The following is a 10,274-nucleotide window of genomic DNA, read 5'->3' on the forward strand; positions in this document are numbered from 1 at the left end:
TAACTATTTATACCAAGAGCATGAACTCTGCCTCAGCTCATTTCCTCATACTGCCTACAGTATCCTGTTTCAATTCGAAATCAGCTATGAAGGATCGTGTTCCAAGCGTGTACTAATTCCTGGACATTGGATGCTTATTAATGTAGAAACTCCGGTATTACTTCATCTTGGCAGACCTAGAAAAAGCATCTATTCAATGCTAATTTAAGAAAAAAGCAAAAAATGGTCATTTGTGTTGCAGTGAGCACAACCTCCCATGATAATTCTTTGACAGTAAAATGGTGGCTTTGCTGAATGTGTCTTTTCTAATAATGCTCAAAACTTGTCAGTATACAAATCTTGTAGAAAACTGCGCTTGTTGTGTAACTCTGACAGTTAAAAAGCTTATTATCGTTTACAAGCTCTTCTGTCTCCTTTGTTGAACTCTCCTAAGACCAGGCATAACAATGGAAAGAATAGCTCTAAGACTATTTAGCAGTTGATAAGATCTACAGTACTTCTATTACTGTTTACACACGATCATATCAAGAAACACACACAAGATGCATGAAGAACTCAGCAGGTCAGGCAGCATGAATGGAATTGAATTAACAGCTGATGCCTCAGGCTGAGACCCTTCTGCAGGACAGGAAACAAAGTGGGAAGACACCAGAATAAAATAGGTGGAGGGGGGGAAGGAGGATAGCTAGAAAGTGACAGGTAGAGCCAGTTAGGTAGGAATGGTAAAGGGCTGGAGATGAAGGAATCTGACGGTAGAGGAGTGTGGACCGTAGGAGAAAGGGAAGGAGGAGGGGCACCAGGGGGAAGGTGAGAAGAGGTAGAAGGCCAGAGTGGGGAACTGAAGAAGAGCGGAGAGGATGGGGGAGAATTTTTTTTGCCAGAAGAAGACATCAATATTTATGCCATCAGGTTGAAAGTCACCTAGGCGGAATATAAGGTGATTCTCGTACACCCTGAGGGTGGCCTCATCATGGCACAAGAGAAGTCCATGGGTCAATATGTTGAAAATGGATTGGGAATTAGAATTAAAATTTTTAACAACCAGGGAGCTCCACTTTTGGCAGATGAAGCAGAGGTGTTTGAAAAAGTGGTTCTCCAATTTTCAACATGTCTCACTAATGTAGAGGAAGCCATATTGGGAGCGCTGGACAAATAGACAACCCTAGAAGATTCACAGCGGAAGTGTTGCCTCAGCTGAAAGGATTGTTTGGCACCCTGAGTGGAGGTAATGGAGAAGGTGAAAGGGTGGGTGTAGCACTTTGACATCTTGCAGGGATAAGTGTCAGGAGTGAAATTAGTGGGGAGGGACGAATGTACAAGGGATTCATGGAGGGATCAATCCCTACAGAAAGCAGAGAGTGGTGGAAGGTAAAGATGTGTTTGGTGGTAGGATCACTTTGGAGATAGCAGAGGTTGTGGAGAGTGATGTGTTGGATGTGAAGTCTCTTGGGGTGATGGGTAAGGTCAAGAGAAACTCTATCACTATTAAGATAGTGGAAAGATGGGGTAAGCTCACATGTCCAAAGTTTATCTTCAGAGGGATCCTATCACCAAACACATCTTTAGCTCCCTCCAGAACTGGTTCATGTTTCAGATGATGGTTTTTATCGTAAAATTGAGAAGATGGTGATTTTTTTCCCATTTACGTATTTGGTCTCCAGGTCTAGTAAGATAAAGCTTGCTATCTCAATATTTGCTTATTTTTGGAATATTGTAGAAGATAAGTGAGTTGTTAAACAAATATATTACAGGAGTTGCTTTCTTACCTGCTTGAGCTCCATGAAGCACGACAAGTCCAAGGAGGAGAATACCCAGGGGCCACAGTGATGCCATTCTGAAAGAAAGACATTTGTTACATCAATCAGAGATGAGCCTTTGAAGCTTGAGATAAAATAATGTGAGCAGTCTTCAAAAATCTACGGATGATCTGTGAATGAGCCACCCAGGTACAAAAAGACATCTGCCTATGTTTCATCAACTACACAAAAGATTTTGACACTTGCAGACACCAAGATCTTCTGGAAATGCTTCAAGATCTTGATGTAGATAGGAAAGATATACGTTTCTTAAGAAACCTATACTGGGACCAGATAGTATCCATCAGAATAGAAGGAGAAGTGAGTGAGTATATGAATATCATGAGAGGAGTTAGGCAAGGTTATGTCCTTTCACCAGACTTATTCAACCTATATAGTGAAAATATCTTGCAAAGTATCAAAGACATCAAAGGATTCACAATTGGGGGCAATAATATAAATAACATCAGATATGCTGATGACATCATACTAATAGCTGACTCAGAAATAAAACTTCAAGAGCTACTCATTATAGTGGCAGCAGAAAGTAATCGCAGAGGCCACTCAATCAACACCAAGAAGACAGAAAGCATGGTCATCTCCAGAAAGACAAACATCCCACAATGTATGATCAAGATCGGAAATACAAACATCAAACAAGTCAACAAATTCAGATATCTTGGCAGCCTAATAACAAGTGATGGCAGGTGCGACACAGATATCAAATAGAGAATAGCAATGGTGAAAGAAGCTTTCCAAAAAATGAAGAGCACATTAACAAACAGGAAGATGAGCATGTACACTAAAAACAGAATACTGCAGTGCTACATTTATTTTATTCTAACTTATGGAAGTAAATGCTGGACCATTTCCCCAGCAATGGAAAAGAGAATAGAAGCAGCTGAATTATGGTTCTACAGGAGAATGTTAAAAATAGCATGGACCACACACACAGTTCTCAGAAGAGCCCAAGAGGTTAGATCACTCGTACCAACAAGAGGAGAAAGACAACTCAGATTCCTAGGACACATCATGTGGAAAGATGCACTAGAAAAAACTCATACTCTCTGGACAGATCGTGGAGAGCAAACCTAGAGGAAGACCTCGGTTTATGTACATCAAAAGCCTAGCCAGGTGGCTACACATCGAGGAAATGGAAGTCATCCAAAGAGCAAGGGATAGATCTACATGGAAAACCATGGTCACCAACGTCCGCATCGGATACGGTACCTAGACGGACAGACATTTTTCAAAAGCTAAATAGTACAGCAAAAATATCTAGCTAAACTTTTATACCTAGACTATACAGAGATGCATAGAGCCAGACATTAACACTTACACACCCAACCATGTAATCCACGGCATCATTTGGGTGGACCACTGGCACTGCTGCCCAGCACCCTCTGGGATTATGATTCATTCCTGGCTTTGTGCTGCAATATGGAATTTGTGTACCCTCTCTGGTGCTAAGTACACTGTGTGTTTCCTACACCCCAAGGCATTAATCCATTGTCATAATATGTATTCCGGTATTTCAATTGGAGTCAGAAGATTGTACATTTAAGTCCTACTCCAAAGACCTATGCACAAGCATCTGGGTTGATATTCTGGTGCAGGACTGATGGAGTGCTGCATTCTTCCAGATGCTGTCTCTGGATAATGTGTTTAATGCAAGTAAAATTTGATCTCTCCTGGCACACTTCTGAGATTTGGTGGCGACGCAAGGTAGTGATAAACCTACATGAACACAAGACTGAATTTCTATATCACAAAGATCTGAAACAGTCAGATGCTAACTTACAAACGTTTGTACATAGGGTTGAAAGAGTGATATCAGGAAGATCAAGTTCAACATGAACTGGATGCAAAATCAAAGGTCTGGAAAAAAATTGGCTGAAGGAGACAGACTGCACTTAATGCTTCATAAATTACTTACAAATATTTAGCCAGGATCAATTTCTTGTAGAACAATGTTGCCTTAAATAAAGAAATCTAAGGGAAAATAAGTGGGGGAAGCGGCGCAGACTTAACAACTGAATTTTTCTTAAGGTATAACAGAAAGACATTTGAAATTGTAATTGGAAAAACAGTGCAAAATCTAGAAAAAGAAAGTCCTCCCAGCCCATTTAAGTGAGGCAAATGGAAGAAAAAACTCTCACTAAGATTGAACACAAAACAGTAACTTCTGAACATTGGAGCTTCCCAGCCAAGAGCCACCCTGAGAGGAGATTGTATGTCAGTCACCTTAGGGTTCTCAGCCCCTTCTGTAAGAAGTCATCTGAGGCACTTGCTTAAAAAGCATTTAAGTGTAATTTAAATGCTTATGTAATGCATCCTGTTCCAGCAAATTTTCAAAACTTATAATTGGATTCTTGATCACGTGGAACGAGGACATTCGTAATCGAACAGGTATAATTTTAAGAAATAATTATTGTGAAGGAATTAAATTGTGATCACAAGGATTGTCACATGTCGTGACAATAATCCTAGTGCCTGGAATTGAGAGTTTGGTTACCACCCTGATTTGGTAACCAGGTAACTTGAAAACAGTGAGACCTGGATGAGGGCCTGAACATTTTCCACTTGGTCTGCTGAATTCTGTTAAGAACCATTTCACCCCACAAATGAGTTTCTTTCGCATTTCATCATATTTGTGTCAAGAAATGTGTCCCCAAATCACCAGTTTACACTATTGTCAGTTGAAGGTTATATGTTCAAGCCTCCTAAGATTGATTGCTGCCTGTATATATAAACTTCCATAATTTTATAATTACAGAACAATGTAGTATGTAATGAAGGTCATCATTTTGAGATAATTGTTGCTTACATTTCTTGCTTCTGTTGAAGTTTCCTTTATTTTGCCATCAGCCTGCCAACTCATTTAATGAGGCAAGCCTCAATACCGCATGGGGAAAAACATGCCATTATTTAAAGTTCAAAGTTAATTCTGGTATTGGGACATTATTTATCAGCCAGGCCACTGGAAAAGATTGAGAGTACATCTCAACAAAAACATTTCATGTAAAACTATTCTGTCATCTTTTGGTTAGGAAGGCTGCTATTTAAAGTACATAAAATTGATTTTGTTTTATAAGTTTATTTGACAGCTGTATAATTTTGCTGCAGTGCAAGAGTAAATTCTCCCATGCTATGTTATTGCTGAGGTCAAACAGGTTAACTATTCTTATGTACGTACAGTAGTTGTTGGGAGTGTAGCAAAAGCAGACTGCCTTAAAACTTAATTTAGTGAAGACTGCTGACTTTACCTGTTCTGACTACAATTCTGCTCTCAAACTTTGAAGTGATGTTGCAAGTTCTGTAGAGACAGCAACCAGTGAAGGACCACAAATGATGAAAATGTTACTGAAACAGTGAGTTCATACAGTGTAGCATAATGGTTATATTATCCAACAAGTCTTCTGATTGTTTATAACCAGAAAATGCTGAAAACATACAAGTCAGGCAGCATAGTTCTGAAAAACACTTAAATCTTTTTTTTTTGTGGTCAATGTCCTTTGTGACATCCTGTAGTTTCTGTTTGAAGCATGCAGTTTGTGAAATTGAATCCACAGAGTCAAACAACCTAACACTGTCATATTCAGAACATCTTTACTATCTGCCACCAAACCAAACTTGTCTATTGCTATTTGGGGATCTGACTTCAAATCACACTATTACAGCTTGTGAACTAGATTTTAGAGAGAGTAAACAACATGGCATTATGATAATGACTTAATTACTTTACTTGTGACCGCTCAACTCCAGCTACTTCATTGGCATTAATCAGTTGTTATCTTCCATTCAAAGGATAGAGACATGGTGGGTAACAACACAGTGGAGTACCCTTGGATTCAGCAATCACTCTGAATCCATACGATCTTGTGACATCCATTCAGGCATGTGGTAAAGGAAACCCAACTTCCACACATTGCATTCTCTCAGTCAAGGGATTATGGCTTCTCCATGTTGAACACCAGCTGAATGGACATAGAACAGACCTTGACTGAAGGTCAATCACCAAAGGTCAATCAGAGTCCATGAACGAGAATGGTTTTGAATGCCACCTTGATTACATTGGCTAATAAGGGAAGCACAGCCCCTGACTGAGCTTCAAGCAGATGTTCAGAGAACCAATGCAAGGGAAATGGTTACTTCACCCTCAAGGTACCCATTGCAGATGCACCAGTCTACAGGAGAGACAGTTGCCACATTAATTTGATGCTAAATCCTACATGTATAGCAGAGAACCTTAACCACATTGTGTGCCACAATTGCCTTGTTATGTGGAGTAAGTACAGACAAAGCCAGTAGGCCATCCGTAAAACCAGGTGCCCACCAACATGAGGAGAGCCAAACAGAAGCAAACTAAACAAAGACAAGGGCAGATAGTACCCATTGGATGGTGTTTTGTAAAAATCCTCCACATTGAGTCTATCCTTAACATGTCATTGACTCCATCTGGTTCACTGCTACTGCAAAATATCAAGGAGTCATAAAAGAGAGAAGGGCTAGTCTGGCAACTCAGTGCTCCAGGGGTGATAAAGAGGATGCTGTCCAAGTTGCATGCCATCGTGGACAACGTCTCCCATCCACTACACAATGTACTGGTTGGGCACAGGAGCACATTCAGCCAGAGACTCATTCCACCAAGATGAAACACAGAGCATCATAGGAATTCATTCTTGCCTGCGGCCATCAAACTTTACAACTCCTCCCTTGGAGGGTCAGAAACACTGAGCCAATAGGCTGGTCCTGGACTTATTTCCTGGCATAATTTACATATTACTATTTAACTATTTATGATTTTATTACTATTTAATTATTTATGGTGCAACTGTAACGAAAACCAATTTCCCCCGGGATCAATAAAGTATGACTATGACTATGACTATGACTATGTTGGCACTATTAAGAGAAGAGGGGAGGCTGCCTTTTTGATGAAGTAACAACAACGCTTAGAGAGGATATTATTAGGGGAATGTCTAGTGAGGCAGAACTTACTAGAAACAGGAAGGGAAAGATCACTTTGGGTCTGAGTTATAAAGTAACCCCGCCCCCCCCCCCCCCACTAACCCTATTCAACCCCACAAATAGTCAACAGGAATTGGAGAAGCACATGTCTAGGGAGATAGTAGATAGCTGTAAGAATAATAGGGTAGTTTTGGTGGGAGATTTTAATTTCTCTAATATTGACTGGGTCAGCATAGTGCACAGGGCTTAGAAGGGGTATTGTTAAATGTGGTTAAGACAACTTTCTTAACATGGAGACAGAGCAAAACTTGAAATCCTCTTGGGGAATGAAGCAGAGCAAATGACTGAAATGTCACTGGGAGTGCACATTAGGACCTAGTTTTAAAATAGTTAATGAGAAAGGTAGATTGGTTTTAAATTTGGGGCAGGACCAATGTCTGAGGCATTAGGCAGGAACGTCTGAAGATCGATTAGTGAGACTGTTAGCTGGTAAAGGAAGATCTGGCAAGTGGGAAGCTTTCAAATGCAATGTCAAGATTTTGGAGCGGAGTGTTTCTGTCTGGGTGAAGGGAAAACCTTGCAAATTTTGGGGAACTTGGTTGACAGGAGATATTGAAGTTCTGTTCAAGAAAGAGAAAGCATACATCAAGTTTAAGCAGTTGGGATCAAGCAATTCATTCTTCCTCTAAGTATTCATTTAAAGGAAATCTGGAGGGCCAAAAGAGGATATTGTGGTAGCAAGATGAAGGATAATCAGAAAAAGACTTTACAGGTACTGTATATTAAGAATAAAAAAGTGGCTATGGAGAGAATAGGTGAGTAGAGACCTTCTTAAAGTTTTATATAATCTTGAAGGACATAGATCAGTTGAATGCAGTCTTTCTTCTCCAGCGAAAAGGAATAATAGTAATGCCAGAGGGCACAAGTTTAAGGTGAAATGGGAAAGAATTTTTAAAAGACCTGAGTGTCAACTCTTTCAACCAGAGTGCTGTGGAACTGGAAAGATCTTCCAGAGGAAATGGTTGAGGCAAGCACAATAGCAATATTTAAAAGATATTTGGACAGGTACACGGATAGGAAAGGTTTAAGGGGATATAGCCCAAATGCAGGAAATTGCAACTAGTTTAAGTGGCACCTTGGTGAAGGAGTTCTTTCACTCATAGAGACATGGAGTATTGTGACATAGAAAGAGTCCACTCTGCCCAGCTAGTCCAATCGACCTAATCCATCTAGCCCATTCTATCCTGCCATGCTACCTGGAAATGAACGAAGTCCCAAAGCTCACCACGTTAAAAATTTCCTGCCTCTCACTCCAAATCTCAGCTCCTGCTAACTGGAGATTAACACTACTACTATATGTATGGCTCGTTTGACCATGGTCTGACAATGATTGTATATATGCACATTTCAGAACAGTTTTTGATTCATTCATTGCGGCATACAAGAGTTTGGGCCTTGCACATAACTAGCAATAAAGATTCACATCAAGATCTGGAAGACAGGGATCATTTCCTACATTTTGGGAACCACCTCACAAAAAAAATAAATGTCAAAGGTGAAACTCAAGCTTTACACAAAACATGGTATTCAAATATTAAGATCTTAAACTTGAGACAAATCTCCTAGGTTAACAAGCATCAGTAATCCCTGCCATCCCATTTGCTTCTGAGACTCAGCGCACCTTCAGACTGCTGAAGTTACTGGAGAGGTATCACCTTTGCAGTCTTCACAAAATCCTCTACATCCACTCACATGGTAAGTAAACTAAAATTGGCTACATCTCCAAGATCAATGTCTCAGCATTGTGCACTAATTACACTCAAAATTTCAGATGGGCAGACCACATTATCTTGTGTAACACCCTGGTTGAGATTTCTACTGCTATGCTGCAAGTGTTTAATTTCAGCAGTTGTCTGCAAAAGCAGTGTGTCCTGCTGGTAAACGTTTTGGTTTCAGCTAAAATAAGAAGCCCTGCTGTTCAACTTAGGAACGTGAGTCAGCCAATCCGGATCATGGGGATGTCATGATCTGGTCCGTGAAGTCCGCATTCCGGTTCACGGTCTGGTCCATCAATCCATATTCCAGGTTTTCGGGTTTTCCCTTGTCCTGTGTGTGCCTTGATTGAGGCACATGATTCTGTTCTTCGGCTGGCTACATAAACAGCTCCTGGGTTCAGCTTCAGTGGCTGGACTTTTCTCTTCCCTTCACCTTCCTTCCGGAGCCCTGCCTGAAGCCTCGCCTCACCTCGCCTGTAACCCTCACCTGCACTGCTGTCAAGTTCTACTGCCGGAGCAAGATAAGGAACTGTCTGTCGTTGTTTTGAACTGTCTCTGTGGCCATGCCTTCGCTAGGTAGGTCCAGCCATTTGCCGCTACCTTCTGTTGGGAACCGTCTCTCTGTGTTCTGTATACGAGTCCTGGCCCCGAGTCCTGCTCCCAGGGAGGGGTCCCAGCTCTGTGTTCCATGTCCCTATGTTCCTGTTTCTCCTAAGACCAAGGCTCTGTGTTTCTTGTTCTCCCAAAACCAAGTCAAGGCTTTGGGGTCTCATCCTGTTCTTGTGCCTCGCCCAGCCCAGGAGTACCTTGTCCTGCCCAGGAAAGCCTCGAAGAATCCAAGCCTCATCCAGTCCTGTAGCCACGTCATGTCATCGTCTAGTTCTGAAGTCAGAGCCTGAGTCAAGGCCCAGGTTATGGGCCCTTGCCCAGTCTCTGGCTCGGAGTCCATACCCAAGCCTTGAAGAAACCCAAGCCTTGTCATGTCCCCGCCTCGAGGACCCCAAGCCTTGTCATGTCCCTGCCTCGAGGACCCCAAGCCTCATCATGTCCCCGCCTCGAGGACCCCAAGCCTCGTCATGACCCCAAGCCTCGTCATGTCCCCGCCTCGAGGACCCCAAGCCTCGTCATGTCCCTGCCTCGAGGAACCCAAGCCTCGACACCTCCCTGCCTAGTTCCGGGGTCCGAGCCCGAGTCAAGACCCAGGTTCTGGGTCCTTGCCCGGTCTCTGGCTCGGAGTCCATACCCATAATAATAATAAAGGCATCCGTTAGTCTTACGAGACCATGGATCTGCACCTGGAAAGTCTTCACTCTCCAGGGAGCAGGCCTGGGCAAGGTTGTATGGAAGACCAGCAGTTGCCCATGCTGCAAGTCTCCCCTCTCCATGACACCAATGTTGTCCAAGGGAAGGGCATTAGGACCCATACAGCTTGGCACCAGTGTTATCGCAGAGCAATGTGTGATTAAGTGAGTTGCTCAAGGACACAACACGTTCCCTCGGCAGGGGCTCGAACTCATGACCTTCAGGTCGCTGGTCCAATGCCTTGACCATTTGGTCACGTGCTCACATCCATACCCAAGCCTTGTCATGTCCCCGCCTCGAGGAACCCAAGCCTTGTCATGTCCCCGCCTAGTTCCGGGGTCCGAGCCCGAGTCAAGACCCAGGTTCTGGGTCCTTGTCCAGTCTCTGGCTCGGAGTCCATGCCCAGGCTCCTAATTCCCAGTTCCTTGTC

The sequence above is a fragment of the Mobula birostris genome, chromosome 25, assembly GCF_030028105.1.
Source record: "Mobula birostris isolate sMobBir1 chromosome 25, sMobBir1.hap1, whole genome shotgun sequence".
Lineage (NCBI taxonomy): Eukaryota > Metazoa > Chordata > Chondrichthyes > Myliobatiformes > Myliobatidae > Mobula > Mobula birostris.